Raw genomic sequence first — 27,830 nt, 5'->3', positions numbered from 1 at the left:
TTACTTCCTTTTGGATAAACAGACATATTAGGCAAGCATTTTGGAGCTTTCACCTAAATAACTACAGGTGGTGAGATAAGCTGCACAATATAATTGACCTTTCAGTATATTGTTGCACACACACCATCTATTTAGCAAATGCCCTTGTTATCAACAGCAGCCTTTTAAACTCACCTGAGCTAACAGGTATGTGCGCTGGTTACTCTGCTGCGCTTAAAATTTCTTTTTTGGTTTGCTACAATGCCTTTTCTGAAACGTTGTCTCCCTCTGCTGGAACACTGACTTCTTTCATTTAATGCCTGCAGACTATAAAAGAGAACCCAACCCAAAAAGTTTGGTTGATTAGTCTGTGGCATTCTGTTAAACTGTTGCTTATGGCGGTCTCTGTGAGCTTCTCAGCGACATTCAGCCAGCCAGGTATCCTGCCTGCAGTAGATGGAATGTGGCAATGGAACGCTGGCTGCGCGTGTCATAATAGGCTCTGAGCCTTTATATACCTGTGCACAGCAGCAGCCACCTTCAGTCTGCTGCTGGACAGCCAGCAGCAGCAGCAGCAGGAGAGGTATGTAATCAGGAGCCCTCCTGCTAAGGGTAGACAGCTGCTCGTTCCACCCCACCCCCCGCCTTAATTGGTTCTCCTCCCTTCCAACGGTGTTGAGGCGGGTGGGAACAGCAGGGGGTGAAGGTGCTGTGTTTAAAGAGGTGGAGTTATGCAGATCTAAAACGCGTGGATTGCAGCAGCAGCAAGCCGAAAAGTGCAGGCATGTAAGGGATCTAGAGGTTGACAACATGTCTTCTTAACGGGAGTCCAGGAGCTCATCTCCACAAATGGACTTTTCAGGATCCTTGGGTGGCTCCGTAGTTTGAAACCAATTCTGGTTATCGCTTCTCGGCCTTTTGGCTAAGATCAAGTGTAGTATCTGTTCTTATCAGTTTAATATCTGATACGTCCCCTATCTGGGGACCATATATTAAATGGATTTTTAGAACAGGGAGATGGAAAAAGAGCTTGCTCTGTCCACTCCACGCATTGACCTGGTATTGCAGTATCTCCAGGACCGGTGCACCCCTTCTTTAATGCAGTTTCTAAAATCAGAAAGAATTGAATTCAATGTTTTTTGTTCATTTTGCTTGTTTGTCGGATTTTGGGATGGACTCTTTGGCTTTGCTTTTCTTCTCCTCATTGGATTTTTCATGTTCAAAGTTGCAGAAGCCAGATTACAAGCTCATTTTGGTTCAACTTCAGCAACTGTGCATTGCATTGCCATGTAATGTGATGCAATGCTATCTTTCTAGCTCTCCCTTTTTACTTCCTTTTGGATAAACAGACATATTAGGCAAGCATTTTGGAGCTTTCACCTAAATAACTACAGGTGGTGAGATAAGCTGCACAATATAATTGACCTTTCAGTATATTGTTGCACACACACCATCTATTTAGCAAATGCCCTTGTTATCAACAGCAGCCTTTTAAACTCACCTGAGCTAAAAGGTATGTGCGCTGGTTACTCTGCTGCGCTTAAAATTTCTTTTTTGGTTTGCTACAATGCCTTTTCTGAAACGTTGTCTCCCTCTGCTGGAACACTGACTTCTTTCATTTAATGCCTGCAGACTATAAAAGAGAACCCAACCCAAAAAGTTTGGTTGATTAGTCTGTGGCATTCTGTTAAACTGTTGCTTATGGCGGTCTCTGTGAGCTTCTCAGCGACATTCAGCCAGCCAGGTATCCTGCCTGCAGTAGATGGAATGTGGCAATGGAACGCTGGCTGCGCGTGTCATAATAGGCTCTGAGCCTTTATATACCTGTGCACAGCAGCAGCCACCTTCAGTCTGCTGCTGGACAGCCAGCAGCAGCAGCAGCAGGAGAGGTATGTAATCAGGAGCCCTCCTGCTAAGGGTAGACAGCTGCTCGTTCCACCCCACCCCCCGCCTTAATTGGTTCTCCTCCCTTCCAACGGTGTTGAGGCGGGTGGGAACAGCACGGGGTGAAGGTGCTGTGTTTAAAGAGGTGGAGTTATGCAGATCTAAAACGCGTGGATTGCAGCAGCAGCAAGCCGAAAAGTGCAGGCATGTAAGGGATCTAGAGGTTGACAACATGTCTTCTTAACGGGAGTCCAGGAGCTCATCTCCACAAATGGACTTTTCAGGATCCTTGGGTGGCTCCGTAGTTTGAAACCAATTCTGGTTATCGCTTCTCGGCCTTTTGGCTAAGATCAAGTGTAGTATCTGTTCTTATCAGTTTAATATCTGATACGTCCCCTATCTGGGGACCATATATTAAATGGATTTTTAGAACAGGGAGATGGAAAAAGAGCTTGCTCTGTCCACTCCACGCATTGACCTGGTATTGCAGTATCTCCAGGACCGGTGCACCCCTTCTTTAATGCAGTTTCTAAAATCAGAAAGAATTGAATTCAATGTTTTTTGTTCATTTTGCTTGTTTGTCGGATTTTGGGATGGACTCTTTGGCTTTGCTTTTCTTCTCCTCATTGGATTTTTCATGTTCAAAGTTGCAGAAGCCAGATTACAAGCTCATTTTGGTTCAACTTCAGCAACTGTGCATTGCATTGCCATGTAATGTGATGCAATGCTATCTTTCTAGCTCTCCCTTTTTACTTCCTTTTGGATAAACAGACATATTAGGCAAGCATTTTGGAGCTTTCACCTAAATAACTACAGGTGGTGAGATAAGCTGCACAATATAATTGACCTTTCAGTATATTGTTGCACACACACCATCTATTTAGCAAATGCCCTTGTTATCAACAGCACCCTTTTAAACTCACCTGAGCTAACAGGTATGTGCGCTGGTTACTCTGCTGCGCTTAAAATTTCTTTTTTGGTTTGCTACAATGCCTTTTCTGAAACGTTGTCTCCCTCTGCTGGAACACTGACTTCTTTCATTTAATGCCTGCAGACTATAAAAGAGAACCCAACCCAAAAAGTTTGGTTGATTAGTCTGTGGCATTCTGTTAAACTGTTGCTTATGGCGGTCTCTGTAAGCTTCTCAGCGACATTCAGCCAGCCAGGTATCCTGCCTGCAGTAGATGGAATGTGGCAATGGAACGCTGGCTGCGCGTGTCATAATAGGCTCTGAGCCTTTATATACCTGTGCACACTGTAACGGGTCCGGGAGGCGGAACCGCTGAGCTACTATACAAGGGGGCGGCCCTTGTAAGGGAGCGGGTGGCAGTCTCTGGGTGAACGGACAGGGAGTTACGGCAAGTGATCAGGGCAGTCTCTGGGTAAGGGGTAGGTACGACCTGTGATGGCAGAGCCTCCGGGTAGGCTAGCAGGCAGATGGTAGATGTGTGCTCCCAGGTGAGCAAGCGAGAGTCTCTGGAATAGCAGGTGGTCACGGCACGTGACGGCGGAACCTCCGGGCTGGCAGGCAGGTAGGTAACGGAGAAGCGCTCCCAGGTGAGCGGGCAAGAGTCTCAGGAATAGCTGGTGGTCACCGCACGTGACAACGGGACCTCCGGGCTGGCAAGCAGGCAGGTAACGGAGATGCGCTCCCAGGTGAGCGGGCAAGAGTCTCTGAGATAGCTGGTGGTCACAGCACGTGACAACGGAGCCTCCGGGCTGGCAAGCAGGCAGGTAGCGGAGAAGCGCTCCCAGGTGAGCGGGCAAGCTGGTCCATAGACAGACTGACCGGAGTTGTAAGGCAGACCGTCGGACCTCAGGCAAGCAGGCAGGTAGCTGATGTGCGCTCCCAGGTGAGCGGACAAGTTGGTCCTTAGACAGACTGACCGGAGTTGTAAGGCAGACCGTCGGACCTCAGGCAGGCAGGCAGGTAACAAGTATTCAGGCAGGAATCAGGCAGGTAACTAGCAGGAAACTGGCAGGAAACTGGCAGGTAACTGGCAGGTAACTGGCAACGGGACCTGAGGGCTGAAGCACAGGTGAGACACAGGTGCAAACAACATTGCTCGGGCACCTCCATTTTGGAGGAGGTGCCTTATATATGATGAAGTCCTCCGGCCATTGGCCGGGGACTCCTTAGGACGGCGCGCGCGGCCCCTTTAAGAGGAGGGGAGCGCGCGCGCGCGCGCCCTAAGCACAGGGGCCGGGAAGGAGCGCGCGCCGAGAGCAGAGCGGGAGGAGGACGCCGGGAAGGAGCGCGCGCCGACAGCAGAGCGGGGAGAGGACGCCGGGCACGGAGCAGAGCGGTGAGGGGAGCAGCGTCCCTGCCTAGCAGAGGGCAGGGACGCCAGCGCTACAGTACCCCCCCCTTTAGGCCCCCCCTTTTTTAGGCCAGACAGAAATTTAGCTAGGATGAGAGGGGCATGGATGTTCTCCTGGGGCTCCCACGTTCTCTCCTCAGGACCAAACCCCTTCCAATCTACCAGAAAAAAGGTCTTTCCTCTTACCCTTTTGGTGGCAAGAATGTTCTCTACCTCAAACTCGTCCTCAGCAGAAACCGGAGCAGGAGGCGTACCTGTAGACTTGGAAAAAGAGTTAAGCACCACAGGTTTGAGGAGAGACACATGGAAGGAGTTAGGGATCCGTAAGTTGGCCGGGAGTTTCAATTTATAGGCCACCGGGTTGATCTGACTGATGACCTCCAGTGGGCCGATGAACCGAGGCCCTAACTTATAGGAAGGGATCTTGAGCCGGACATATTTGGACGAGAGCCAGACTTTATCCCCAGGGCGGAATTGAGGAGGGTCCAGACGTTTTTTGTCAGCGTGTCTTTTCATACGCTCGGATGACAGAAGGAGTGCGGACCGGGTACTCTCCCATATGGAGGAAAATTTGTTAACAAGAGATTCCGCAGCCGGATTGTCCGCCGAGGAGGAGACGGGAAACGGGATCCGAGGATGCTGACCGTAGACTACAAAAAACGGGGATTTGGAGGAAGACTCGCTCTCGTGATTGTTGTACGAGAATTCGGCCCATGGCAGGAGATCCACCCAGTCAGAATGGTGGGCATTAACGAAGTGCCGAAGGTAACTGGTCAGGTTCTGATTGATCCGCTCCACTTGACCATTAGACTGTGGATGGTAAGCGGAGGAGAAGTCCAGGGTGACGTCCAGCAATTTACAAGTGGCTCTCCAGAAACGGGAAGTGAACTGTACCCCACGATCCGACACGATGTGACGGGGCAGGCCATGAAGACGGAAGATGTGGCGGATAAAGTCTTTAGCCAGCTCGGGTGCAGACGGAAGACCTGGCAGTGGAATGAAGTGAGCCATCTTGGAGAAGCGGTCAGCGACCACCCAAATGACCGTACAACCGGCAGAGACGGGTAGATCAGTAATGAAGTCCATCGCTATATGCTGCCAGGGGGCAGCAGGTACTGGCAGAGGTAGGAGGCGGCCGGCCGGCAGGTGTCTCGGAACTTTGTTGCGGGCGCAGGACACACAGGCAGAAACAAAGTCTATTACATCCTTGTGCAGGTTAGGCCACCAGTAGTGCCGGGTAATAAGCTGGAGGGTCTTTTTCTGACCGGCGTGGCCAGCTAGTTTAGACGAATGACCCCAGTGTAGGATCTTCTCCCGATCAGGTACTGGTACGAACGTCTTACCAGGAGGAAGACGATTTAGACTCACGGGAGCCACCTGCATTACTCTGGCGGGATCGATGATATGTTTCGGATCCTCCTCGAGATCAGACACCAGAAAGGACCGAGACAAGGCGTCCGCCTTGACGTTTTTGTCAGCCGGGCGAAAATGAAGGACAAAATCAAAACGAGCAAAAAACAAGGACCACCGGGCTTGGCGCGGGTTAAGTCTCTGGGCATGCTGGAGGTAAGCCAAGTTCTTGTGGTCAGTGTAAATTATTACCGGGTGAAGAGCCCCCTCGAGCAGGTAACGCCACTCCTCCAATGCCAGTTTGATGGCCAATAACTCTCGGTCTCCTATGGAATAGTTGCGCTCAGAGGAGGAGAAGAGTTTAGAGAAGAAGCCACAAGTTACCATCCTCCCGGAAGATGATTTTTGAGTAAGTACCGCTCCGGCTCCAGAGGAGGAGGCGTCAACTTCCAGGAAGAACTGTTTGTTGCCATCTGGGCGATGCAGCACCGGGGCGGAAGAGAAGGCCTGTTTAAGGGAAAGAAAGGCCTCCTCTGCTTCGGGTGGCCACTCTTTGGGATTAGTACCTTTACGGGTGAGCGCAGAAATTGGGGCCGTCCGGGAAGAGAAGTGTGGTATGAAGAGGCGGTAGTAGTTGGCGAAGCCCAGGAATCGCTGAATGGCCTTCAACCCCTCCGGTCGGGGCCATTTCTCGATGGCAGACAGTTTCTCAGGATCCATTTGTAGGCCGGTCTGAGAGATAATGTAGCCCAGAAACGGAAGCGAGGTCTGCTCAAAGAGGCACTTCTCAAATTTAGCGTAGAGATGGTTCTGCCTTAGCCTGAGCAGGACCTGACGAACGTCCCTCCGGTGAGTCTGGAGATCCGGAGAGAAGACCAAGATGTCGTCCAGGTACACCACTACGCAGGAGTAGAGAAGGTCCCGGAAGATGTCATTGACCAACTCTTGAAAGATGGCAGGAGCGTTACAGAGACCAAAGGGCATTACCAGGTATTCATAGTGGCCGTCCCGGGTGTTGAATGCCGTCTTCCATTCATCCCCCTGACGAATACGAACCAGGTTGTACGCCCCACGAAGGTCCAGTTTGGTGAAGATCCTAGCCCCCCTCAGGCGATCAAATAATTCTGGAATGAGCGGAAGGGGGTACTTATTCTTCACCGTGATCAGGTTTAGGCCTCTATAGTCTATACAGGGATGGAGAGAGCCGTCCTTCTTTTTGACGAAAAAGAAGCCTGCTCCCGCCGGGGAGGTAGATTTACGGATGAATCCTCTGGCCAGATTCTCCTCAATATATTCGGACATTGACCGGGTCTCAGCAGCGGATAAAGGATAGATACGCCCACGGGGAGGAGTAGTACCGGGTAGCAGATCGATGGGACAGTCGTATGGTCTATGTGGTGGTAATGTCTCTGCCTCCTTTTTATTAAAGACATCTGCATAAGACCAATAAGGAATCGGAAGTCCAGGTAGATTAGCTGGGGTAGGAGAGGGACGGACGGGATGGACGGGAACCAGGCAGGTTTTATGACAGTCTTGTCCCCAGCGAAGGACCTCTCCGGTTTGCCAGTCTAGCACGGGTGCATGTCTCTGGAGCCAGGGCAGACCTAGCAAGAGGGCGTGAGAGAGTCCAGGCAGAACATGAAAGGAGATACTTTCAGAATGCAGCATTCCCACCTGCAGGGTAATGGATTCGGTGATGAGTTGAATGGGGCGAGGTAAGAGGCCCCCATCCACGGCAGCGACAGACAAGGGTACAGCCAGAGGTTTGGTGGGGATGCGGTATTTCTCAACCAGGGACTGTGAAATAAGGTTCCCGGCTGCTCCAGAGTCAAGTTGGTCTAGTTCGAAATAACGGTTCTCCCCGTAGATGATCGAAACTGACAACAGCAGGGATGGAGATGATTTATTCTTGTCTAGGTGGACCTCTCTGAGCGAACCTAGACACAGGCGTTTCCCGACCTCTCCGGGCAGGCACGGATCCGGTGCTCCTTACTGCCACAGTAGAAGCAGCTCCCCTCGGCACGGCGTGAGTCCTGACGGGTTTTGACCATCTTGGTCTGGTCGACCTGCATAGGCTCAGGAGAGTGTACCTGGGGAGAGATGGAGGGAATGACGGGTTTCTGGAAAGTAGGAGCTAAACGTGGAATCCTTCTCTCACGGGTGACCTCTTTGGCACGCTCCTGGAACCGTAGGTCAATCCGGGTGGCAAGGGTTATTAGATCATCGAGAGAGGTAGGAATGTCCCGACCAGCAAGTTCATCTTTAATACGACCGGACAGACCCTCCCAGAAGACGGATACCAGAGCGTCGTTATCCCAGGCCAGCTCCGAGGCAAGGGTGCGGAACCGTATGGCATATTGGCCCACGGTGAGACCCTCCTGACGGAGGCGTAGCAGAGAGGATGCGGATGAGGTCTTCCGTCCGGGTTCGTCGAAGACTTTCCGGAAAGCCGAGAGAAAAGCAGGCAAGTTGGACACCAGGGGGTCTCCTCTCTCCCATAGAGGATTTAGCCAGGCCAGGGCCTCCCCGGTGAGATGGGACATGATAAAGGCAATTTTGGCCCGGTCGGAATTAAACTGATGGGACAAAAGTTCAAAGTGCAGGGTGCACTGATTTATGAAGCCCCGAGCCTGGACGGGGTCGCCTCCGAAGCGAGGAGGTGCAGAGAGCCGGGGTCCGGGGTAGGATACCATAGTATTAGTGGGCAGCGGAGCTGCCGGATTGCAAGATATGGCACTGGCGGAGGTTGTTGGTGGATCAGACAGAGTGTTCAGGCGAGTATTAACATTCCGCAGGTGACCCAGGATGGCCTCCTGTTGGGACCTCTGACGGGACAGCTCAAGACAGAGGTCCGAGAGCGAGGGAGCTTGGGTGCCACCGAGTTCCATGGCCCGAGCAAACTGTAACGGGTCCGGGAGGCGGAACCTCTGAGCTACTATACAAGGGGGCGGCCCTTGTAAGGGAGCGGGTGGCAGTCTCTGGGTGAACGGACAGGGAGTTACGGCAAGTGATCAGGGCAGTCTCTGGGTAAGGGGTAGGTACGACCTGTGATGGCAGAGCCTCCGGGTAGGCTAGCAGGCAGATGGTAGATGTGTGCTCCCAGGTGAGCAAGCGAGAGTCTCTGGAATAGCAGGTGGTCACGGCACGTGACGGCGGAACCTCCGGGCTGGCAGGCAGGTAGGTAACGGAGAAGCGCTCCCAGGTGAGCGGGCAAGAGTCTCAGGAATAGCTGGTGGTCACCGCACGTGACAACGGGACCTCCGGGCTGGCAAGCAGGCAGGTAACGGAGATGCGCTCCCAGGTGAGCGGGCAAGAGTCTCTGAGATAGCTGGTGGTCACAGCACGTGACAACGGAGCCTCCGGGCTGGCAAGCAGGCAGGTAGCGGAGAAGCGCTCCCAGGTGAGCGGGCAAGCTGGTCCATAGACAGACTGACCGGAGTTGTAAGGCAGACCGTCGGACCTCAGGCAAGCAGGCAGGTAGCTGATGTGCGCTCCCAGGTGAGCGGACAAGTTGGTCCTTAGACAGACTGACCGGAGTTGTAAGGCAGACCGTCGGACCTCAGGCAGGCAGGCAGGTAACAAGTATTCAGGCAGGAATCAGGCAGGTAACTAGCAGGAAACTGGCAGGAAACTGGCAGGTAACTGGCAGGTAACTGGCAACGGGACCTGAGGGCTGAAGCACAGGTGAGACACAGGTGCAAACAACATTGCTCGGGCACCTCCATTTTGGAGGAGGTGCCTTATATATGATGAAGTCCTCCGGCCATTGGCCGGGGACTCCTTAGGACGGCGCGCGCGGCCCCTTTAAGAGGAGGGGAGCGCGCGCGCGCGCGCCCTAAGCACAGGGGCCGGGAAGGAGCGCGCGCCGAGAGCAGAGCGGGAGGAGGACGCCGGGAAGGAGCGCGCGCCGACAGCAGAGCGGGGAGAGGACGCCGGGCACGGAGCAGAGCGGTGAGGGGAGCAGCGTCCCTGCCTAGCAGAGGGCAGGGACGCCAGCGCTACACACAGCAGCAGCCACCTTCAGTCTGCTGCTGGACAGCCAGCAGCAGCAGCAGCAGGAGAGGTATGTAATCAGGAGCCCTCCTGCTAAGGGTAGACAGCTGCTCGTTCCACCCCACCCCCCGCCTTAATTGGTTCTCCTCCCTTCCAACGGTGTTGAGGCGGGTGGGAACAGCAGGGGGTGAAGGTGCTGTGTTTAAAGAGGTGGAGTTATGCAGATCTAAAACGCGTGGATTGCAGCAGCAGCAAGCCGAAAAGTGCAGGCATGTAAGGGATCTAGAGGTTGACAACATGTCTTCTTAACGGGAGTCCAGGAGCTCATCTCCACAAATGGACTTTTCAGGATCCTTGGGTGGCTCCGTAGTTTGAAACCAATTCTGGTTATCGCTTCTCGGCCTTTTGGCTACGATCAAGTGCTTTATTGCAGGAGATTGTGGTTGAAGGGCACTCGGGTACCCCTCTCCTTGGCCTGGCAGGATCGTCCACTTTGGTGGACTTAGCCTGCTTGCTGCTATTAGGGAGAGGGCTTAGTCCCAGGGTAACGAGTTGCGATCCCCCAGCTTCCAGGTGTTTTTCGCTGCAAGAACACTGGGAGCGCAGATTGCAAGCGGCTGCAATTTGCAACCTTGTTGCGTTTTTCCATGGAGGTTGACCCTAACCTCGTGCCTCTTTATGCGAGGCTAAAAAACTCTATCCGAGTTCACTTCACGGCGGGTGGCTCGGATATGAGGAAATTAGGGTATGTAGTCCAGGACGTGCTCAGGAACCTTCTTGGCGTACAAAGGAATGAAATTCTCTCCATCCAGGATTATCCCAGAAGAGGTGACTATGACATCACATTCACCGGAGAAGGTATTTTTAGAGATGTACTAGAAAAGTTAAAAAAAGTTGAAAATAGTCCTGTTTTGAAAGGGATACAAATTGTTGAGCACGTCCTGGATGAGGTAAGACTGGTTATTGTAAAAATATTTTCGCCCTTTGTTTCTGCTCCAGAAGTAATGTCATTTCTAGCAATTTATTTTAAAAGTGTTAAATGTATTGGGAAGATATTAAACGAATATAACATATGGACATCTAAGTGGAAATTCCTTGTGAAGTGTACAAGAGATCCAAATACACCAGGTGGTATACGGCTCCCCCCTGCCCGTTTCAAAATTGGGCAAACAAATGGGGATTTCTTCTTTTCTGGGATGCCAGTATATTGCAGAAATTGTGGGCGCTATGGTCATTCAAAAGAAAACTGTCATGTATCATGTAGAAATTGTGCTAGTGAAGAACATGAGACAAAAGAATGCCCTAAGGAAAAGAAATGCAGTTTTTGCCAGACTCCAGGTCACTTTTATTTTTCTTGCCCTCACAGATTTCGGGAAGATGAGCAAAAGGGGAAGTCCAAGACGTCCGACCAAGGACCAAAAGATCAGACCACCCCTCAGGAGGAGGAACAACAACCTGGAGCCTCTGGAGACAATAAGGGCGTACCAAATAGTGAAGTGTCTCCAGAGTCTATGACAGGTAAAATACCAAATCCCAAAACCTGGCTGCAGGACCTGCGGGAGTCCAAAAGGAGGGCTGAGAAGGAGCAGAAGGGCACTACTGGTAAGGTCAAAAGGGACCGGCAAAAGGCCGACACAGAAGCCCATGCCCAGTCTGGGTCTCCTAGTGCTGAGGGCGCTGAGTGGATAAAGGTGGGTCCTAAGAAAAAGAAAAAGGGTGGTTCGGAGGAGGCAGCAGGAGGTGAACAGATGGACACTTCTCCAGAAGGGGACGTGGACGCTGGACCCTCAGGGGTTTCGGTCTCCGCTGCTACAGGTGGGGACCGGGATCTTGCTGCCTCTGAAGAGTCAGAGGCTCTGCCTTGTGCGCATCCTCCTCCTATAGGACGACCTTCTACAGGTCAAACAGGGGCGGCGGAACCCCTCGGGGACCCACCTGATGAGGAACTGCATGGCCAGCCAATGGAGACCCAGCGGGTTCTGCCAGCCAGCCCTCCGAGCTATGCCAGTGTAGCGTCGGGTTTATATAAATGTGGTAATCTTTCCTCCTCCACGGAGACTCTCGTGACGATACTATCAGATGAGGAGGGAGGCGCAAGCCCAGTGGTCTGATCAGGTTCATCGGACAGGTAAATCCGTTGCTCTTAGTTACCTAAGTAAAATTTCTACATTTTCTAATGATGGCTGAACTGAAAGGTATTTCCCTCAACGTGAGAGGCATAAAATCTAACACGAGAAGAACTGCTCTTTTTAATTTTTTTACGTGTTTTACTGCATCTGTATTTTTTCTGCAAGAATGTAATATCCCACATGAAATGTCATATCAAAAATATAAAGATGAGTGGAAGTGTGGGCCATCTGTCTGGTCCGGATCGAATGCTGCAGGATCAGCGGGTGTAGCCATACTTTTTAAAGGGAACGTTTTAATTGATTTTATTCAGGAAATTTTACCAGGTCGTATTTTATTAGTAAAAGCTTTTATTGATGGTATTAGATGGCAGTTTTTAAATTTTTATGGATCCCCAGAGAAAAATGAAAGAGCCGAAATGCTTGATCTTTTACCATTATTTATTAATAACTCTGAACCTTTTATCTTAGCAGGGGATTTTAATTGTGTTTTAAAAGGTGAAAACCGGCGCTCCAGCTCTGTAAGCAGGAACTACGATAAAACCTCAGGTATGCTACATGATATAGTCAAAGATGCTAAATTGATAGACATATATAAAGAGTGTCATAGTGACAGCCCAGAGGACGCCGGTTTCACTTGGAGCAATGCTAATTGTAGCTCTAGGATTGATTTTATTTTTGGTTCAGATAAAACAATACCTGCCAAATGTGAAGTTTTAGCTAATATATTTTCAGACCATAAACTTTTATCCTTTACCATAAAAGTAAATGACAACAAAAAATGTGGTAAGAAAAGCTGGAAAATGAACGTATCCCTTTTAACCGACCCGCAGATTTTATCAGATTTTATTGAGTTTTATAGGAAATGTAGAAAAGGGAAAAAAACAAATGAGACTATGAGTGTATGGTGGGATAGAATGAAAGTAAAAATAAAAGACTTTTTTATTAAAAAGAGTATATGTAGAGCCAAAGAAAAATATGAAGAATATAGAATTTTAAATACCCGCCTACAAACATTATTTAAGCTCAGAGACAATGGGATAGATGTACAACTTGATATTTCAAACTTAAAAGAAGAGATTTCAAAATGGCTAGAACAAAAAGGAAAAGAGATCATTTTTCGTTCTAGAGTACAACATATAGAAGAAAATGAAAAGTGTTCCAGATATTTTTTTAGGAAAAATAAAAAAGAAAAAGTGATAATTGACCATATAGATGGTGAGAATAATATAAAAAATATGCTGGGTAAAGTTGAGGTTTTTTTTTCTAATCTTTTTAATGGAAAAAATATAGATAATAAATTAATGGATGATTCGCTGCAAGGACTAACAGCTGTTTTAGATACCGCATCCCAAGAGTTTTTATCCCAAGTTTTAACGGAACAAGAAGTGTTAAAAACTATTAAAAGTTTTAAAACTGGAAAGGTCCCTGGTCCTGATGGCATCCCAATAGAATTTTATGTATGTTTTTATGATATTTTAAAAGATGATTTGTTTTATTTGTTTACTGAGGTTTTTAATAATAAGGTTTTATTAAATTCCTGGAAGAAAGGTGAAGTCTCCCTCCTATACAAAAAAGGTGATAAATCAAAATTAGAAAACTGGAGACCAATAACACTTTTAAATTGTGACTATAAAATAATGGCTAAAATTTGTGCAAATCGTCTAAAAGAAGTCATCAGCAAAGTTATTCATTCTAATCAAGTGTGTGGGGTGCCGGGGCGCAGTATATGGGACAATCTGAATTTAGTGAAAGACTGTATTGAGGATGTAAAAGACAGAAAGGGGAAAATGGCGATTTTATCTATTGATTTTGAAAAAGCATTTGACCGTGTCTCACACTTTTATCTTTTTAAAGTTTTAGAGAAAATGGGCATACCAGAAGGGTTTTTACTATCGCTTAAAGCATTTTACAAGGATTGTACAAGTAAGATTTTAGTGAATGGTTTTAAGACACAAGAGGTATTTTTACGGTCAGGGGTGAAACAGGGATGCCCTCTGTCCCCCCTACTGTTTATCTGTGCACTGGAACCAATGTTATGTGCAATACGCCAAAATAAACAGATATGCGGTGTCCCTCTGCCTGGAAGCGGTGGTTTGGAGGCCAAGGTTGTAGGCTACATGGATGACGTGGCGGTCTTGTGTACAGATGCACCATCACTTACGGCCACTCTCCATCAAGTGCAATCCTTTTGTCTAGCTTCTGGTTTTAAAATCAATTTTAATAAGTGTAACATTTTAAGTGTTGGGGGGATGATTTTACGTGATGTACCAATTAATGTCTCCGAATCCATTTCCATTTTAGGTATATCATTCACTGAAAATAATGATGGTTATAATAGTTGGGAAACAGTTACACAGAAAGTAAATACGAAAATATGTATGTGGAACATGAGGAGACTTACAATGGAGGGTAAAGTATTGGTTTTAAAGATGGTGATTTTACCTCTTTTATTGTATCTTAGCATGGTTTTCCCCCCGCCTGTTAATGTTTTAAAAAAGATAACCAAAACCTGTTTTACCTTCTTTTGGAACTCAAAAATGGAAAAGCTGAAAAGAGAAATCGTGATGAAATCAAAAGTAAAAGGTGGTAAAGATTTTCCAGATTTTAATAGGTTTCTTTTAATCCATCTGTTCGTTTACTGTTTTAATGCCCTTTTTAAGAATCACTATTGGTCCTTTTTTATGCGTTTTAATACAGGATTTTTTATGAGAAAGTTTGGATGGTATGAAGTTAATATATCTGTGCCCCATGCTTTTAATTTGTCGACGCATTATGAGATTTTAAGGAAAATAGTGTCCGATTTTAATTTAGGGACTAAGAAAATAGAGGAATTAAGAAATAGTAAGAAACTAATTAAAGAAATACGTAAAAGTGAGGAAATATGTAATGTTGACAGATATGATGATGACAAATCTATGTCTATCTGGAAAATGATTAACGTTTTTTATCTTTTTAATGAACAGAGAGATCTGGCTTGGAGTTGCATGCACCGCTGTCTTCCTTGCCGGGCATTCCAATACAGAAAAGGATTTGTGAGGTCTGCCATCTGCCCAAGAGCCGGATGCCAAGACGAGGAAACGGTGGAACATCTATTATGGACATGTAATTTTGCAAAGGATTTCTGGAGAAGACTGCTCCCCCTACTGGAAAGGGTGGCAGACCTCAAGGACTTTACATATAAAACTGTGCTATACGGACTTATGGAATGCCCCACAATGGACCAGTACACAATGGCTTGGAAGACAGTGAACTGCGCCAAGTCATCTCTCTGGAAAGCGCGCAACATTGCTATTTTTAAACAAGATGTTTTATCAGTGAATGATGTTTTAAGTTTATGTTTATGTGAAATGTATACTTATTATTTAATTGACAAAAAGAAGAATGTACATATTTCCAAAAAATGGCTTGTTGACCAATGGAACCTAATTATTTAAAATCTTTGTATTTTTTTGTTTTGTAAATTTCATTTGTCTTTTAACGTTTGGTATTTGTTTAATTATGCTTGTAATTTGTTAAAGTTTTAATAAACGGTTTTATCCCTCTGCAGGGGATAGCCAAATTAAAAAAAAAAAATCTGTTCTTATCAGTTTAATATCTGATACGTCCCCTATCTGGGGACCATATATTAAATGGATTTTTAGAACAGGGAGATGGAAAAAGAGCTTGCTCTGTCCACTCCACGCATTGACCTGGTATTGCAGTATCTCCAGGACCGGTGCACCCCTTCTTTAATGCAGTTTCTAAAATCAGAAAGAATTGAATTCAATGTTTTTTGTTCATTTTGCTTGTTTGTCGGATTTTGGGATGGACTCTTTGGCTTTGCTTTTCTTCTCCTCATTGGATTTTTCATGTTCAAAGTTGCAGAAGCCAGATTACAAGCTCATTTTGGTTCAACTTCAGCAACTGTGCATTGCATTGCCATGTAATGTGATGCAATGCTATCTTTCTAGCTCTCCCTTTTTACTTCCTTTTGGATAAACAGACATATTAGGCAAGCATTTTGGAGCTTTCACCTAAATAACTACAGGTGGTGAGATAAGCTGCACAATATAATTGACCTTTCAGTATATTGTTGCACACACACCATCTATTTAGCAAATGCCCTTGTTATCAACAGCAGCCTTTTAAACTCACCTGAGCTAACAGGTATGTGCGCTGGTTACTCTGCTGCGCTTAAAATTTCTTTTTTGGTTTGCTACAATGCCTTTTCTGAAACGTTGTCTCCTTCTGCTGGAACACTGACTTCTTTCATTTAATGCCTGCAGACTATAAAAGAGAACCCAACCCAAAAAGTTTGGTTGATTAGTCTGTGGCATTCTGTTAAACTGTTGCTTATGGCGGTCTCTGTGAGCTTCTCAGCGACATTCAGCCAGCCAGGTATCCTGCCTGCAGTAGATGGAATGTGGCAATGGAACGCTGGCTGCGCGTGTCATAATAGGCTCTGAGCCTTTATATACCTGTGCACAGCAGCAGCCACCTTCAGTCTGCTGCTGGACAGCCAGCAGCAGCAGCAGCAGGAGAGGTATGTAATCAGGAGCCCTCCTGCTAAGGGTAGACAGCTGCTCGTTCCACCCCACCCCCCGCCTTAATTGGTTCTCCTCCCTTCCAACGGTGTTGAGGCGGGTGGGAACAGCAGGGGGTGAAGGTGCTGTGTTTAAAGAGGTGGAGTTATGCAGATCTAAAACGCGTGGATTGCAGCAGCAGCAAGCCGAAAAGTGCAGGCATGTAAGGGATCTAGAGGTTGACAACATGTCTTCTTAACGGGAGTCCAGGAGCTCATCTCCACAAATGGACTTTTCAGGATCCTTGGGTGGCTCCGTAGTTTGAAACCAATTCTGGTTATCGCTTCTCGGCCTTTTGGCTAAGATCAAGTGTAGTATCTGTTCTTATCAGTTTAATATCTGATACGTCCCCTATCTGGGGACCATATATTAAATGGATTTTTAGAACAGGGAGATGGAAAAAGAGCTTGCTCTGTCCACTCCACGCATTGACCTGGTATTGCAGTATCTCCAGGACCGGTGCACCCCTTCTTTAATGCAGTTTCTAAAATCAGAAAGAATTGAATTCAATGTTTTTTGTTCATTTTGCTTGTTTGTCGGATTTTGGGATGGACTCTTTGGCTTTGCTTTTCTTCTCCTCATTGGATTTTTCATGTTCAAAGTTGCAGAAGCCAGATTACAAGCTCATTTTGGTTCAACTTCAGCAACTGTGCATTGCATTGCCATGTAATGTGATGCAATGCTATCTTTCTAGCTCTCCCTTTTTACTTCCTTTTGGATAAACAGACATATTAGGCAAGCATTTTGGAGCTTTCACCTAAATAACTACAGGTGGTGAGATAAGCTGCACAATATAATTGACCTTTCAGTATATTGTTGCACACACACCATCTATTTAGCAAATGCCCTTGTTATCAACAGCAGCCTTTTAAACTCACCTGAGCTAACAGGTATGTGCGCTGGTTACTCTGCTGCGCTTAAAATTTCTTTTTTGGTTTGCTACAATGCCTTTTCTGAAACGTTGTCTCCTTCTGCTGGAACACTGACTTCTTTCATTTAATGCCTGCAGACTATAAAAGAGAACCCAACCCAAAAAGTTTGGTTGATTAGTCTGTGGCATTCTGTTAAACTGTTGCTTATGGCGGTCTCTGTGAGCTTCTCAGCGACATTCAGCCAGCCAGGTATCCTGCCTGCAGTAGATGGAATGTGGCAATGGAACGCTGGCTGCGCGTGTCATAATAGGCTCTGAGCCTTTATATACCTGTGCACAGCAGCAGCCACCTTCAGTCTGCTGCTGGACAGCCAGCAGCAGCAGCAGCAGGAGAGGTATGTAATCAGGAGCCCTCCTGCTAAGGGTAGACAGCTGCTCGTTCCACCCCACCCCCCGCCTTAATTGGTTCTCCTCCCTTCCAACGGTGTTGAGGCGGGTGGGAACAGCAGGGGGTGAAGGTGCTGTGTTTAAAGAGGTGGAGTTATGCAGATCTAAAACGCGTGGATTGCAGCAGCAGCAAGCCGAAAAGTGCAGGCATGTAAGGGATCTAGAGGTTGACAACATGTCTTCTTAACGGGAGTCCAGGAGCTCATCTCCACAAATGGACTTTTCAGGATCCTTGGGTGGCTCCGTAGTTTGAAACCAATTCTGGTTATCGCTTCTCGGCCTTTTGGCTAAGATCAAGTGTAGTATCTGTTCTTATCAGTTTAATATCTGATACGTCCCCTATCTGGGGACCATATATTAAATGGATTTTTAGAACAGGGAGATGGAAAAAGAGCTTGCTCTGTCCACTCCACGCATTGACCTGGTATTGCAGTATCTCCAGGACCGGTGCACCCCTTCTTTAATGCAGTTTCTAAAATCAGAAAGAATTGAATTCAATGTTTTTTGTTCATTTTGCTTGTTTGTCGGATTTTGGGATGGACTCTTTGGCTTTGCTTTTCTTCTCCTCATTGGATTTTTCATGTTCAAAGTTGCAGAAGCCAGATTACAAGCTCATTTTGGTTCAACTTCAGCAATTGTGCATTGCATTGCCATGTAATGTGATGCAATGCTATCTTTCTAGCTCTCCCTTTTTACTTCCTTTTGGATAAACAGACATATTAGGCAAGCATTTTGGAGCTTTCACCTAAATAACTACAGGTGGTGAGATAAGCTGCACAATATAATTGACCTTTCAGTATATTGTTGCACACACACCATCTATTTAGCAAATGCCCTTGTTATCAACAGCAGCCTTTTAAACTCACCTGAGCTAACAGGTATGTGCGCTGGTTACTCTGCTGCGCTTAAAATTTCTTTTTTGGTTTGCTACAATGCCTTTTCTGAAACGTTGTCTCCTTCTGCTGGAACACTGACTTCTTTCATTTAATGCCTGCAGACTATAAAAGAGAACCCAACCCAAAAAGTTTGGTTGATTAGTCTGTGGCATTCTGTTAAACTGTTGCTTATGGCGGTCTCTGTGAGCTTCTCAGCGACATTCAGCCAGCCAGGTATCCTGCCTGCAGTAGATGGAATGTGGCAATGGAACGCTGGCTGCGCGTGTCATAATAGGCTCTGAGCCTTTATATACCTGTGCACAGCAGCAGCCACTTTCAGTCTGCTGCTGGACAGCCAGCAGCAGCAGCAGCAGGAGAGGTATGTAATCAGGAGCCCTCCTGCTAAGGGTAGACAGCTGCTCGTTCCACCCCACCCCCCGCCTTAATTGGTTCTCCTCCCTTCCAACGGTGTTGAGGCGGGTGGGAACAGCAGGGGGTGAAGGTGCTGTGTTTAAAGAGGTGGAGTTATGCAGATCTAAAACGCGTGGATTGCAGCAGCAGCAAGCCGAAAAGTGCAGGCATGTAAGGGATCTAGAGGTTGACAACATGTCTTCTTAACGGGAGTCCAGGAGCTCATCTCCACAAATGGACTTTTCAGGATCCTTGGGTGGCTCCGTAGTTTGAAACCAATTCTGGTTATCGCTTCTCGGCCTTTTGGCTAAGATCAAGTGTAGTATCTGTTCTTATCAGTTTAATATCTGATACGTCCCCTATCTGGGGACCATATATTAAATGGATTTTTAGAACAGGGAGATGGAAAAAGAGCTTGCTCTGTCCACTCCACGCATTGACCTGGTATTGCAGTATCTCCAGGACCGGTGCACCCCTTCTTTAATGCAGTTTCTAAAATCAGAAAGAATTGAATTCAATGTTTTTTGTTCATTTTGCTTGTTTGTCGGATTTTGGGATGGACTCTTTGGCTTTGCTTTTCTTCTCCTCATTGGATTTTTCATGTTCAAAGTTGCAGAAGCCAGATTACAAGCTCATTTTGGTTCAACTTCAGCAACTGTGCATTGCATTGCCATGTAATGTGATGCAATGCTATCTTTCTAGCTCTCCCTTTTTACTTCCTTTTGGATAAACAGACATATTAGGCAAGCATTTTGGAGCTTTCACCTAAATAACTACAGGTGGTGAGATAAGCTGCACAATATAATTGACCATTCAGTATATTGTTGCACACACACCATCTATTTAGCAAATGCCCTTGTTATCAACAGCAGCCTTTTAAACTCACCTGAGCTAACAGGTATGTGCGCTGGTTACTCTGCTGCGCTTAAAATTTCTTTTTTGGTTTGCTACAATGCCTTTTCTGAAACGTTGTCTCCTTCTGCTGGAACACTGACTTCTTTCATTTAATGCCTGCAGACTATAAAAGAGAACCCAACCCAAAAAGTTTGGTTGATTAGTCTGTGGCATTCTGTTAAACTGTTGCTTATGGCGGTCTCTGTGAGCTTCTCAGCGACATTCAGCCAGCCAGGTATCCTGCCTGCAGTAGATGGAATGTGGCAATGGAACGCTGGCTGCGCGTGTCATAATAGGCTCTGAGCCTTTATATACCTGTGCACAGCAGCAGCCACCTTCAGTCTGCTGCTGGACAGCCAGCAGCAGCAGCAGGAGAGGTATGTAATCAGGAGCCCTCCTGCTAAGGGTAGACAGCTGCTCGTTCCACCCCACCCCCCGCCTTAATTGGTTCTCCTCCCTTCCAACGGTGTTGAGGCGGGTGGGAACAGCAGGGGGTGAAGGTGCTGTGTTTAAAGAGGTGGAGTTATGCAGATCTAAAACGCGTGGATTGCAGCAGCAGCAAGCCGAAAAGTGCAGGCATGTAAGGGATCTAGAGGTTGACAACATGTCTTCTTAACGGGAGTCCAGGAGCTCATCTCCACAAATGGACTTTTCAGGATCCTTGGGTGGCTCCGTAGTTTGAAACCAATTCTGGTTATCGCTTCTCGGCCTTTTGGCTAAGATCAAGTGTAGTATCTGTTCTTATCAGTTTAATATCTGATACGTCCCCTATCTGGGGACCATATATTAAATGGATTTTTAGAACAGGGAGATGGAAAAAGAGCTTGCTCTGTCCACTCCACGCATTGACCTGGTATTGCAGTATCTCCAGGACCGGTGCACCCCTTCTTTAATGCAGTTTCTAAAATCAGAAAGAATTGAATTCAATGTTTTTTGTTCATTTTGCTTGTTTGTCGGATTTTGGGATGGACTCTTTGGCTTTGCTTTTCTTCTCCTCATTGGATTTTTCATGTTCAAAGTTGCAGAAGCCAGATTACAAGCTCATTTTGGTTCAACTTCAGCAACTGTGCATTGCATTGCCATGTAATGTGATGCAATGCTATCTTTCTAGCTCTCCCTTTTTACTTCCTTTTGGATAAACAGACATATTAGGCAAGCATTTTGGAGCTTTCACCTAAATAACTACAGGTGGTGAGATAAGCTGCACAATATAATTGACCATTCAGTATATTGTTGCACACACACCATCTATTTAGCAAATGCCCTTGTTATCAACAGCAGCCTTTTAAACTCACCTGAGCTAACAGGTATGTGCGCTGGTTACTCTGCTGCGCTTAAAATTTCTTTTTTGGTTTGCTACAATGCCTTTTCTGAAACGTTGTCTCCTTCTGCTGGAACACTGACTTCTTTCATTTAATGCCTGCAGACTATAAAAGAGAACCCAACCCAAAAAGTTTGGTTGATTAGTCTGTGGCATTCTGTTAAACTGTTGCTTATGGCGGTCTCTGTGAGCTTCTCAGCGACATTCAGCCAGCCAGGTATCCTGCCTGCAGTAGATGGAATGTGGCAATGGAACGCTGGCTGCGCGTGTCATAATAGGCTCTGAGCCTTTATATACCTGTGCACAGCAGCAGCCACCTTCAGTCTGCTGCTGGACAGCCAGCAGCAGCAGCAGCAGGAGAGGTATGTAATCAGGAGCCCTCCTGCTAAGGGTAGACAGCTGCTCGTTCCACCCCACCCCCCGCCTTAATTGGTTCTCCTCCCTTCCAACGGTGTTGAGGCGGGTGGGAACAGCAGGGGGTGAAGGTGCTGTGTTTAAAGAGGTGGAGTTATGCAGATCTAAAACGCGTGGATTGCAGCAGCAGCAAGCCGAAAAGTGCAGGCATGTAAGGGATCTAGAGGTTGACAACATGTCTTCTTAACAGGAGTCCAGGAGCTCATCTCCACAAATGGACTTTTCAGGATCCTTGGGTGGCTCCGTAGTTTGAAACCAATTCTGGTTATCGCTTCTCGGCCTTTTGGCTAAGATCAAGTGTAGTATCTTTCGAAAAGGCGGTTTTGGATGTTGGCCGCCCTAGTAGATTGATACATTATGCACACTGGGGTTTAGGCGCTTGTTAGTACGCCAGGTGGCTAATATAGTCATCTGGTGGAAAGCATGGCCCCCCAGGATCGACGCCATTGGGCCGGGGAAGATCGAAAGCCCGAAGTGTGAAGTGCCCCAGGAGTGGTGACCCTGGGGTGCCTTAACTCACTGGGATTGGGAACCCCACTTGAGTTTATGGCACATTTGCACAAGCACTTCAAATTTTCTTTCTTCGCACACACCCTTATTCCGGGCCTTCTGGCCTTAGGATGGGGAATTTTTCAATTCCCGGTCGAAGGTCCGGGCAGTATTATACTGTGAAACCTTCACTATTTATTTAATTTCTTTGTCACTGTGTGTCCACTTATTCACGTGTGTCACGTCCTACTAGGATTTTGTCGGGATGCGGTTCCCTTACGGGTTCCTCTCTTGGCAGGTCTAGGGGGGGAGTGTGTGGCCATCAGGTTCCGCTCCCCCCTGAACCCCCCTGGCTCTCCTCTTTTGGGAGGAGAGCGTTGTTGGCTCCCCTCTTCCGGGAGGGGAGCACAGTCTTTGGCTCCCAGTGCCTTGCTCGGGTGAGAACTCGGGCAGGTGCTGGGGGTAAGATTGGGTCGCCTCTGGCTTCGGCTGGAGGTGGCTTTTTGTCCCTGTTCCTCGCTGTGGCCTTTTGGCTCGGAGGGACGGGGAATGGTTTGGGGGACCCTTCTCCTTTTGGAGAGGGTTTCAAGAAGACCAGCATCCTAGTGCACTTTTTTTGTGGCACTTGTCACTTTTTTAAGCGCACTCGGGTTTTGTACACGAATTCGGGCTTTCACAAGAGAGAAAAAAAGAGAAAAATCTGTTCTTTTAAGAACACAAGAGCTACGATCTACACTTGACGAGAGCGATCGAACTCGGAAGGAGAAGAGCTTCGGAGCCCAGCTGACATCAGAGAACGAAGGCGGATATCGGTGGGAGGAAGAAGCTCTAAAGAATCCAGAAGAAGACGAAGACTCGGAGAACAATCGGGCTGTCCTGTGGAATCTTCGAGGAAGAAAATCATCGAGACAAAGACCTTTCGGGGAATTTGTCCAGAACACGACGGGAGAAGAATCTGCATAGCTCCACCCATTCCGGGAAGAGTTCCAGATCCAGCTCCAAGAAGTAACTGCAGGAGGAAAGCCATGGCAAGCGCTGCGAGGAAGGCCGAAAAGAAGAGCCTGGAGCTGGGGACAGCCAGGAGGGCCCAGCCAGGAGCCGATTCTGACCCCAAGGACTCTGCCTCCACGACTGGCCAGCAGAAGGGACCCCAGAAGCCCCGCCACGAAGCTCCAGCCCTGGAGCCATGGATGCGGCAGACGGTGGCCCTGAAGCTGAAGGAAGTGGATGGGAGGGTGCCGGACATGTCCTCGGACGTGTTCTGCCAGAAGATGCTGCTGGATCGAGGCTTCTCCAGGTCGGACACCCTCAGCATCCAGACCTTCTTGACGGGGATCTTCTTCGTCACCTTCGCCACTGTGAACACCTGCAGGAGGTTCTGGGAAATGGTAAGCGCAAAAGGACCGGATAATTCTTTCTCTGCCTTTACAGGTAGCTGCCCTATCCAGAGGGATGAAAGGAGGATCACGGTCTCCATGCGCAACCCGCACACCCCAGGCCAAGACATCTGTACCTTCCTGAGACGCTTCTGTTTGGTTGTGAAGGAACCCTCTCACATCCTGAATGGACTCGGCTTCTGGACAGGTAAGTGGTCGGTGACCGTTAGACTTCACAGGGACCTGGCGTACTCAGACGGACTTCGGCACCTGCCCCCGACATTCTCCCTGGGCAACTCCTACGGCCTCATCTATTACCCGGACATGCCGCGGAACTGCAGGAGATGCGGCAAGAACGGCCACGAGATGAAGGACTGCAAGGAGGATGCCTGCAGGATTTGTCGAGTGACGGGACACAGCTCGAAGGACTGCCCGAAGAAGACGTCCTGCAACCTGTGTGGGCTGGCGGCTCATCTGTACAAGGATTGCCCCAGGCGTGAGAGATCCTGGGCATCGGTGGTTGCGACGACCCCAGCTACGGAGGACAAGGCCCCGACGACCAGGCCTGTGAAGGTCAAGGACGCGACGACCAAGGCCCCAGCGGCCAAGGCCGAGACGACCAAGGCCAAAGCGGTCAAGGAGTCGGTGGCCAAAGCCCCAGCGACGGTCCCAGCAGCTCCGAAGCAGAAGAAAAAGTCAAAGGAGGGTAAGAGTTCTGTCACCCCTCTCTCGATCCCTCCCCCTGCCACCCCCGTCCAATCCCCCCCCCACCCCGGCCACCCCTGCTGAGGATTCCACTTCCTCTTCCTCCTTCCCCTACTCCTCAGCAGGTGTCCTTTCCCCTGCCCCGGCAGCCACTCTCCCTCCCCAGACCATGGTAGCGGTGGAATTAACCTTTCCTCCACCCGCCGCTATCTATTCCGAGGAGGATTTTCCCCTTCTTGTCTCCCCAGTTCCAACCCGGGGAAAGAGGAAGGTGGAGGACAGCCCTGCTACTGAATCCTCCAAAAAGAAGATTCTGGATTTCGTAGGCGAAAAGGAGGATACCCTCCCTGAGCCAGAAGAGATGGAGCACATGGTTGAGACCCTGGTGGCCGAGCCAGAAGAGGAGGAACTGGTGGTCGCCGAGATTGAGGCCGCGCTGCTTGACCAGATGGAGGAAGAGGGCCTGCTGGTGATCCCGTCACCAGCAGTCAACACCGACGAGGGACCACCCGACCGGAGTGGTAACTAAGGTGTATTGCCTGCGCTAACTTTTTCTTTTTTCCCTACATGATGGCTAATATTAACTTATTTTCCATTAATGTCAGGAGCATCAAGGACAAGTTCAGACGTCAGACTATTTATGCCTTCCTTACTTCCCAGTTGTGTGATGTTTATATGTTGCAGGAATGTTCCCTTCCCTCCTCTAGGTCCTTCAAACATCTGGCCAGGGAGTGGTCCCACGGTCCATCCTACTGGTCCGGTGGGGGTGACTGCAAGTCTGCGGGGGTCGCAATTCTGATCAGGGGGGGCGCATTCACGCTTGAGTCCGTCCAGGAGCTCATCTGCGGCAGGGCTCTTGTTGTAGATGGCAACTGGGCGGGAGAACCTGTCAGGTTCATCAACGTGTATGCGTCCCCACTGAAGAATGAGCGTTTGGAGCTTTTCCAGACCCTGCGGCTTCAGCTTGCCACCACCAGGACCTTAGTGATGGCCGGGGATTTCAACTGCCCCATCGAGGAGGACGGTCGTAGTTCTGGCACATCTGCCAAGTTGGACATCACGTCCAAGCTGCTCATCGAGATGGTAACCGAGGCCTCTCTTCAGGACGTGGTGGGCTCCATGGGGAGAGGCTCCACGAACTATTCGTGGAGCCGACCCGATGGCTCACTCCGCTCCAGGATTGACTTTGTGTTCACCTCTCGGGCAGTCAGGCAGAGTAGGCACTCGATGGTCTCCTGCTTCTTCTCCGACCACAGAGCCATTCACTTACAAGGTGTCCTCGGCAACGGTTTTCCATCCGGCCCCGGCTCCTGGAAGCTGAATTGTGCTCTGCTGGCTCAGGATGAAGTCGTGGAGGAGCTGAGAGCAGCCTACGCAATGTGGCAGTCCTACAAGGGTAGCTTCCAAACAGTCTCTGATTGGTGGGAATATGTTAAACTTGAGTTTCGCTGTTTCTTTCAGGCCAAGGGTCGACAACAGGAGTGTGAGAAGAGGAGGGACTTCAGAGGGCTGCAGCGCGAGCTGCGGTCGCTGCAGGACCTTCTTCACTGCGGCTGGGACGTGAGGGAGGAGCTGGAGGAGACCAAGAAGAGCCTGAAAAGGCACTTTGAGGAGGAGTCCAAGCGAATCGTCTTCCGTTCCAAAGTGGAGAATCTGGAGAAGGGTGAGAAATGTAACTCATTCTTTTTCAGGAAACTTCATGCCGGTCACACGCCCCTGAACGAGCTGCGAGACGAGAGCGGAAACATGCGACGTGGGAAGGAGGACGTGATGAGGGTCGTCAGCGACTTCTACAGCGAACTCTACTCCCACAAGACTACCGACCCCGACGCTGCTGATAAGTTCCTGTCAGGTATCACTAACCATCTTGATCCTGCAGGCACGGCAGCCTTGGACAAACCTCTGATGGTGGGCGAATTGCTCTCTGCCGCTAAATCCTTTAGGACCGGCAGGACCCCGGGCAGTGATGGTCTTCCAGCGGAGCTCTATGTAGCGCTGGGAGACCTCATCTGTCCGGACCTGTTGGACCTGTACGAGGAGATGGTGGTGGAGGGTAGAATGCCTCCATCTTTGAGGGAAGGAATGGTCACGATCCTGTACAAGCGGAAGGGAGAGAGGTGCGACCTGAGGAATTGGCGTCCCATCACTCTGCTCAACGTGGACTACAAGATCCTGGCCAAGACGATGGCGACACGACTTAAGACGGTCATCGGACGGATCATCCACCCGGACCAGACCTGCGGCATCCCTGGACGTCGCATCGCAGACAGCCTCGCTCTCGTGCGGGACACGGTCGAGTACATCAAGGTCCGCCGCGCACACGCGGCCCTGGTCTCCTTGGATCAGGAGAAGGCCTTCGACCGGGTTTCCCACGAGTTCATGGGCCGAGCTCTGCACCGGTTAGGTTTGGGTAACATGTTTTGTTCGTATGTCCGTCTGATGTATTTTGATATCCACAGCTCGGTGTTGGTGAACGGCTGGAAGACTGACCCCTTCCCTGTCCTCTCTGGGGTCAGACAAGGCTGCCCTCTATCACCTCTTCTTTTTGTTTGTGTTATAGAACTCTTCGCAGAGGCTATCCGGCAGAATGGAGAGATCAGAGGGATCACCGCACCGGGTCCGGGACGACACGAGGTCAAGTGCTCGCTCTACATGGACGACGTCACCGTCTTCTGCGCTGATCGTGGTTCAGTCGACGCCCTCGTCCAGACGTGTGAGAGGTTCGGCCGGGCTTCAGGGGCCAAAGTCAACTGCAGGAAGTCGGAAGCCATGCTCTTCGGGGATTGGCAGCCGGCCTCCTCCGCCCCCTTGCCCTTCAACATTCAACCGGATTTCCTCAAGGTGCTGGGAGTCTGGTTCGGGAAGGAAGGAGCGGCCCTCAAGTCCTGGCAAGAACGCTTGGCCAAGGTGAAGCAACGGATCGGACTCTGGAGCCTCAGACACCTCACTTGTGAGGGTAAGGCACTCGTCCTGCGTAATGAGGTCCTGCCCGTCTTGCAGTACACGGCGCAGGCCTGGCCCCCACACGTCACTGTGTGCAGGGCCATTACCAGGACAGTGTTTCACTTTGTCTGGGGATCCAAGATGGACAGAGTCAGGCGGGCCGTCATGTACAAGGAGCCTCGCAAGGGTGGGAAGGGCGTTCCAGATATCCCCACCCTCCTGCGATCCTCTTTTGTGTGTGATTGTGTCCGCCGGACTTTGCAAGTCAAGAATGGCTCCGCGGGCAGGTCCATGTCTCGCTTCTTCCTGCTTCCTCTTTGGAGGCGACTCGGCTGGGACAAGTGGGACAGCTCCTTCCCCTACAACTGGACGACGCCATGGTTCTACGGAGACGTCGTTCAATTTGTGGGGGAGCATCAACTGGAGGGACTCAAGCCCGACTTGTGGAAGCCCAAAACTATCCACAAGCTAATCAGAGCCAAGGATGACGTGGAGAACATCACAGGACTTCACCAGGACACGCTGGAGACTGTGTGGACAAATGTGTCGTCTGACAGGCTGACCAACGGGCACAAGGACTTGTCGTGGATGGCGATTCAGGGCGGACTGCCCGTCCGGTCATTCATGCATGCCCGGAACCTGTGCAAGACCCGGTACTGCCCAAGGTGCCCCTTCGTGGAGGAAACATCTTTGCACACTTTTTGGGACTGCGGATTTGCACAGCGCCTATTGACTGCACTTGAGGACGACCTGAGGAACTCTGTCCCCAGGGCGAGCCTATCGCACCATTCTGTGCTTTACGGACTCTTCCCTGGGGTTCATACCGTCGGAGCCATCCAGGAGGCTTGGCGCCTTATGAACTGCTT

General features: G+C 49.1%; 7 non-coding genes and 1 pseudogene across 7 annotated transcripts; all 8 read left to right on the top strand.

The window, feature by feature from the left end:
- The first annotated feature begins 881 nt into the window (after positions 1–881).
- Positions 882–1,072, top strand: LOC141223918 (U2 spliceosomal RNA). The gene has a single exon (XR_012291439.1). It is a non-coding gene; the product is annotated as a U2 spliceosomal RNA (small nuclear RNA).
- Positions 1,073–2,187: 1,115 nt separating this feature from the next.
- On the top strand, positions 2,188–2,378 carry LOC141223917 (U2 spliceosomal RNA). Its single transcript, XR_012291438.1, has one exon. It is a non-coding gene; the product is annotated as a U2 spliceosomal RNA (small nuclear RNA).
- Positions 2,379–15,191: 12,813 nt separating this feature from the next.
- LOC141224185 (U2 spliceosomal RNA) lies at positions 15,192–15,382 on the top strand. Its single transcript, XR_012291694.1, has one exon. It is a non-coding gene; the product is annotated as a U2 spliceosomal RNA (small nuclear RNA).
- A 1,115-nt stretch (positions 15,383–16,497) lies between these two features.
- Positions 16,498–16,688, top strand: LOC141223916 (U2 spliceosomal RNA). Its single transcript, XR_012291437.1, has one exon. It is a non-coding gene; the product is annotated as a U2 spliceosomal RNA (small nuclear RNA).
- Positions 16,689–17,803: 1,115 nt separating this feature from the next.
- On the top strand, positions 17,804–17,994 carry LOC141223915 (U2 spliceosomal RNA). Its single transcript, XR_012291436.1, has one exon. It is a non-coding gene; the product is annotated as a U2 spliceosomal RNA (small nuclear RNA).
- A 1,115-nt stretch (positions 17,995–19,109) lies between these two features.
- On the top strand, positions 19,110–19,300 carry LOC141223914 (U2 spliceosomal RNA). The gene has a single exon (XR_012291435.1). It is a non-coding gene; the product is annotated as a U2 spliceosomal RNA (small nuclear RNA).
- A 1,112-nt stretch (positions 19,301–20,412) lies between these two features.
- LOC141223913 (U2 spliceosomal RNA) lies at positions 20,413–20,603 on the top strand. Its single transcript, XR_012291434.1, has one exon. It is a non-coding gene; the product is annotated as a U2 spliceosomal RNA (small nuclear RNA).
- A 1,115-nt stretch (positions 20,604–21,718) lies between these two features.
- Positions 21,719–21,810, top strand: LOC141224266 (U2 spliceosomal RNA; annotated as a pseudogene).
- The last annotated feature ends 6,020 nt before the right edge of the window (positions 21,811–27,830 follow it).

This window comes from Phyllobates terribilis, unplaced genomic scaffold (genome assembly GCF_046119375.1).
Source record: "Phyllobates terribilis strain yellow unplaced genomic scaffold, ASM4611937v1 Scaffold_381__1_contigs__length_1843176, whole genome shotgun sequence".
In the NCBI taxonomy this organism is placed as follows: Eukaryota; Metazoa; Chordata; class Amphibia; order Anura; family Dendrobatidae; genus Phyllobates; species Phyllobates terribilis.
This window is presented reverse-complemented; position numbering and strand designations above follow the sequence as displayed.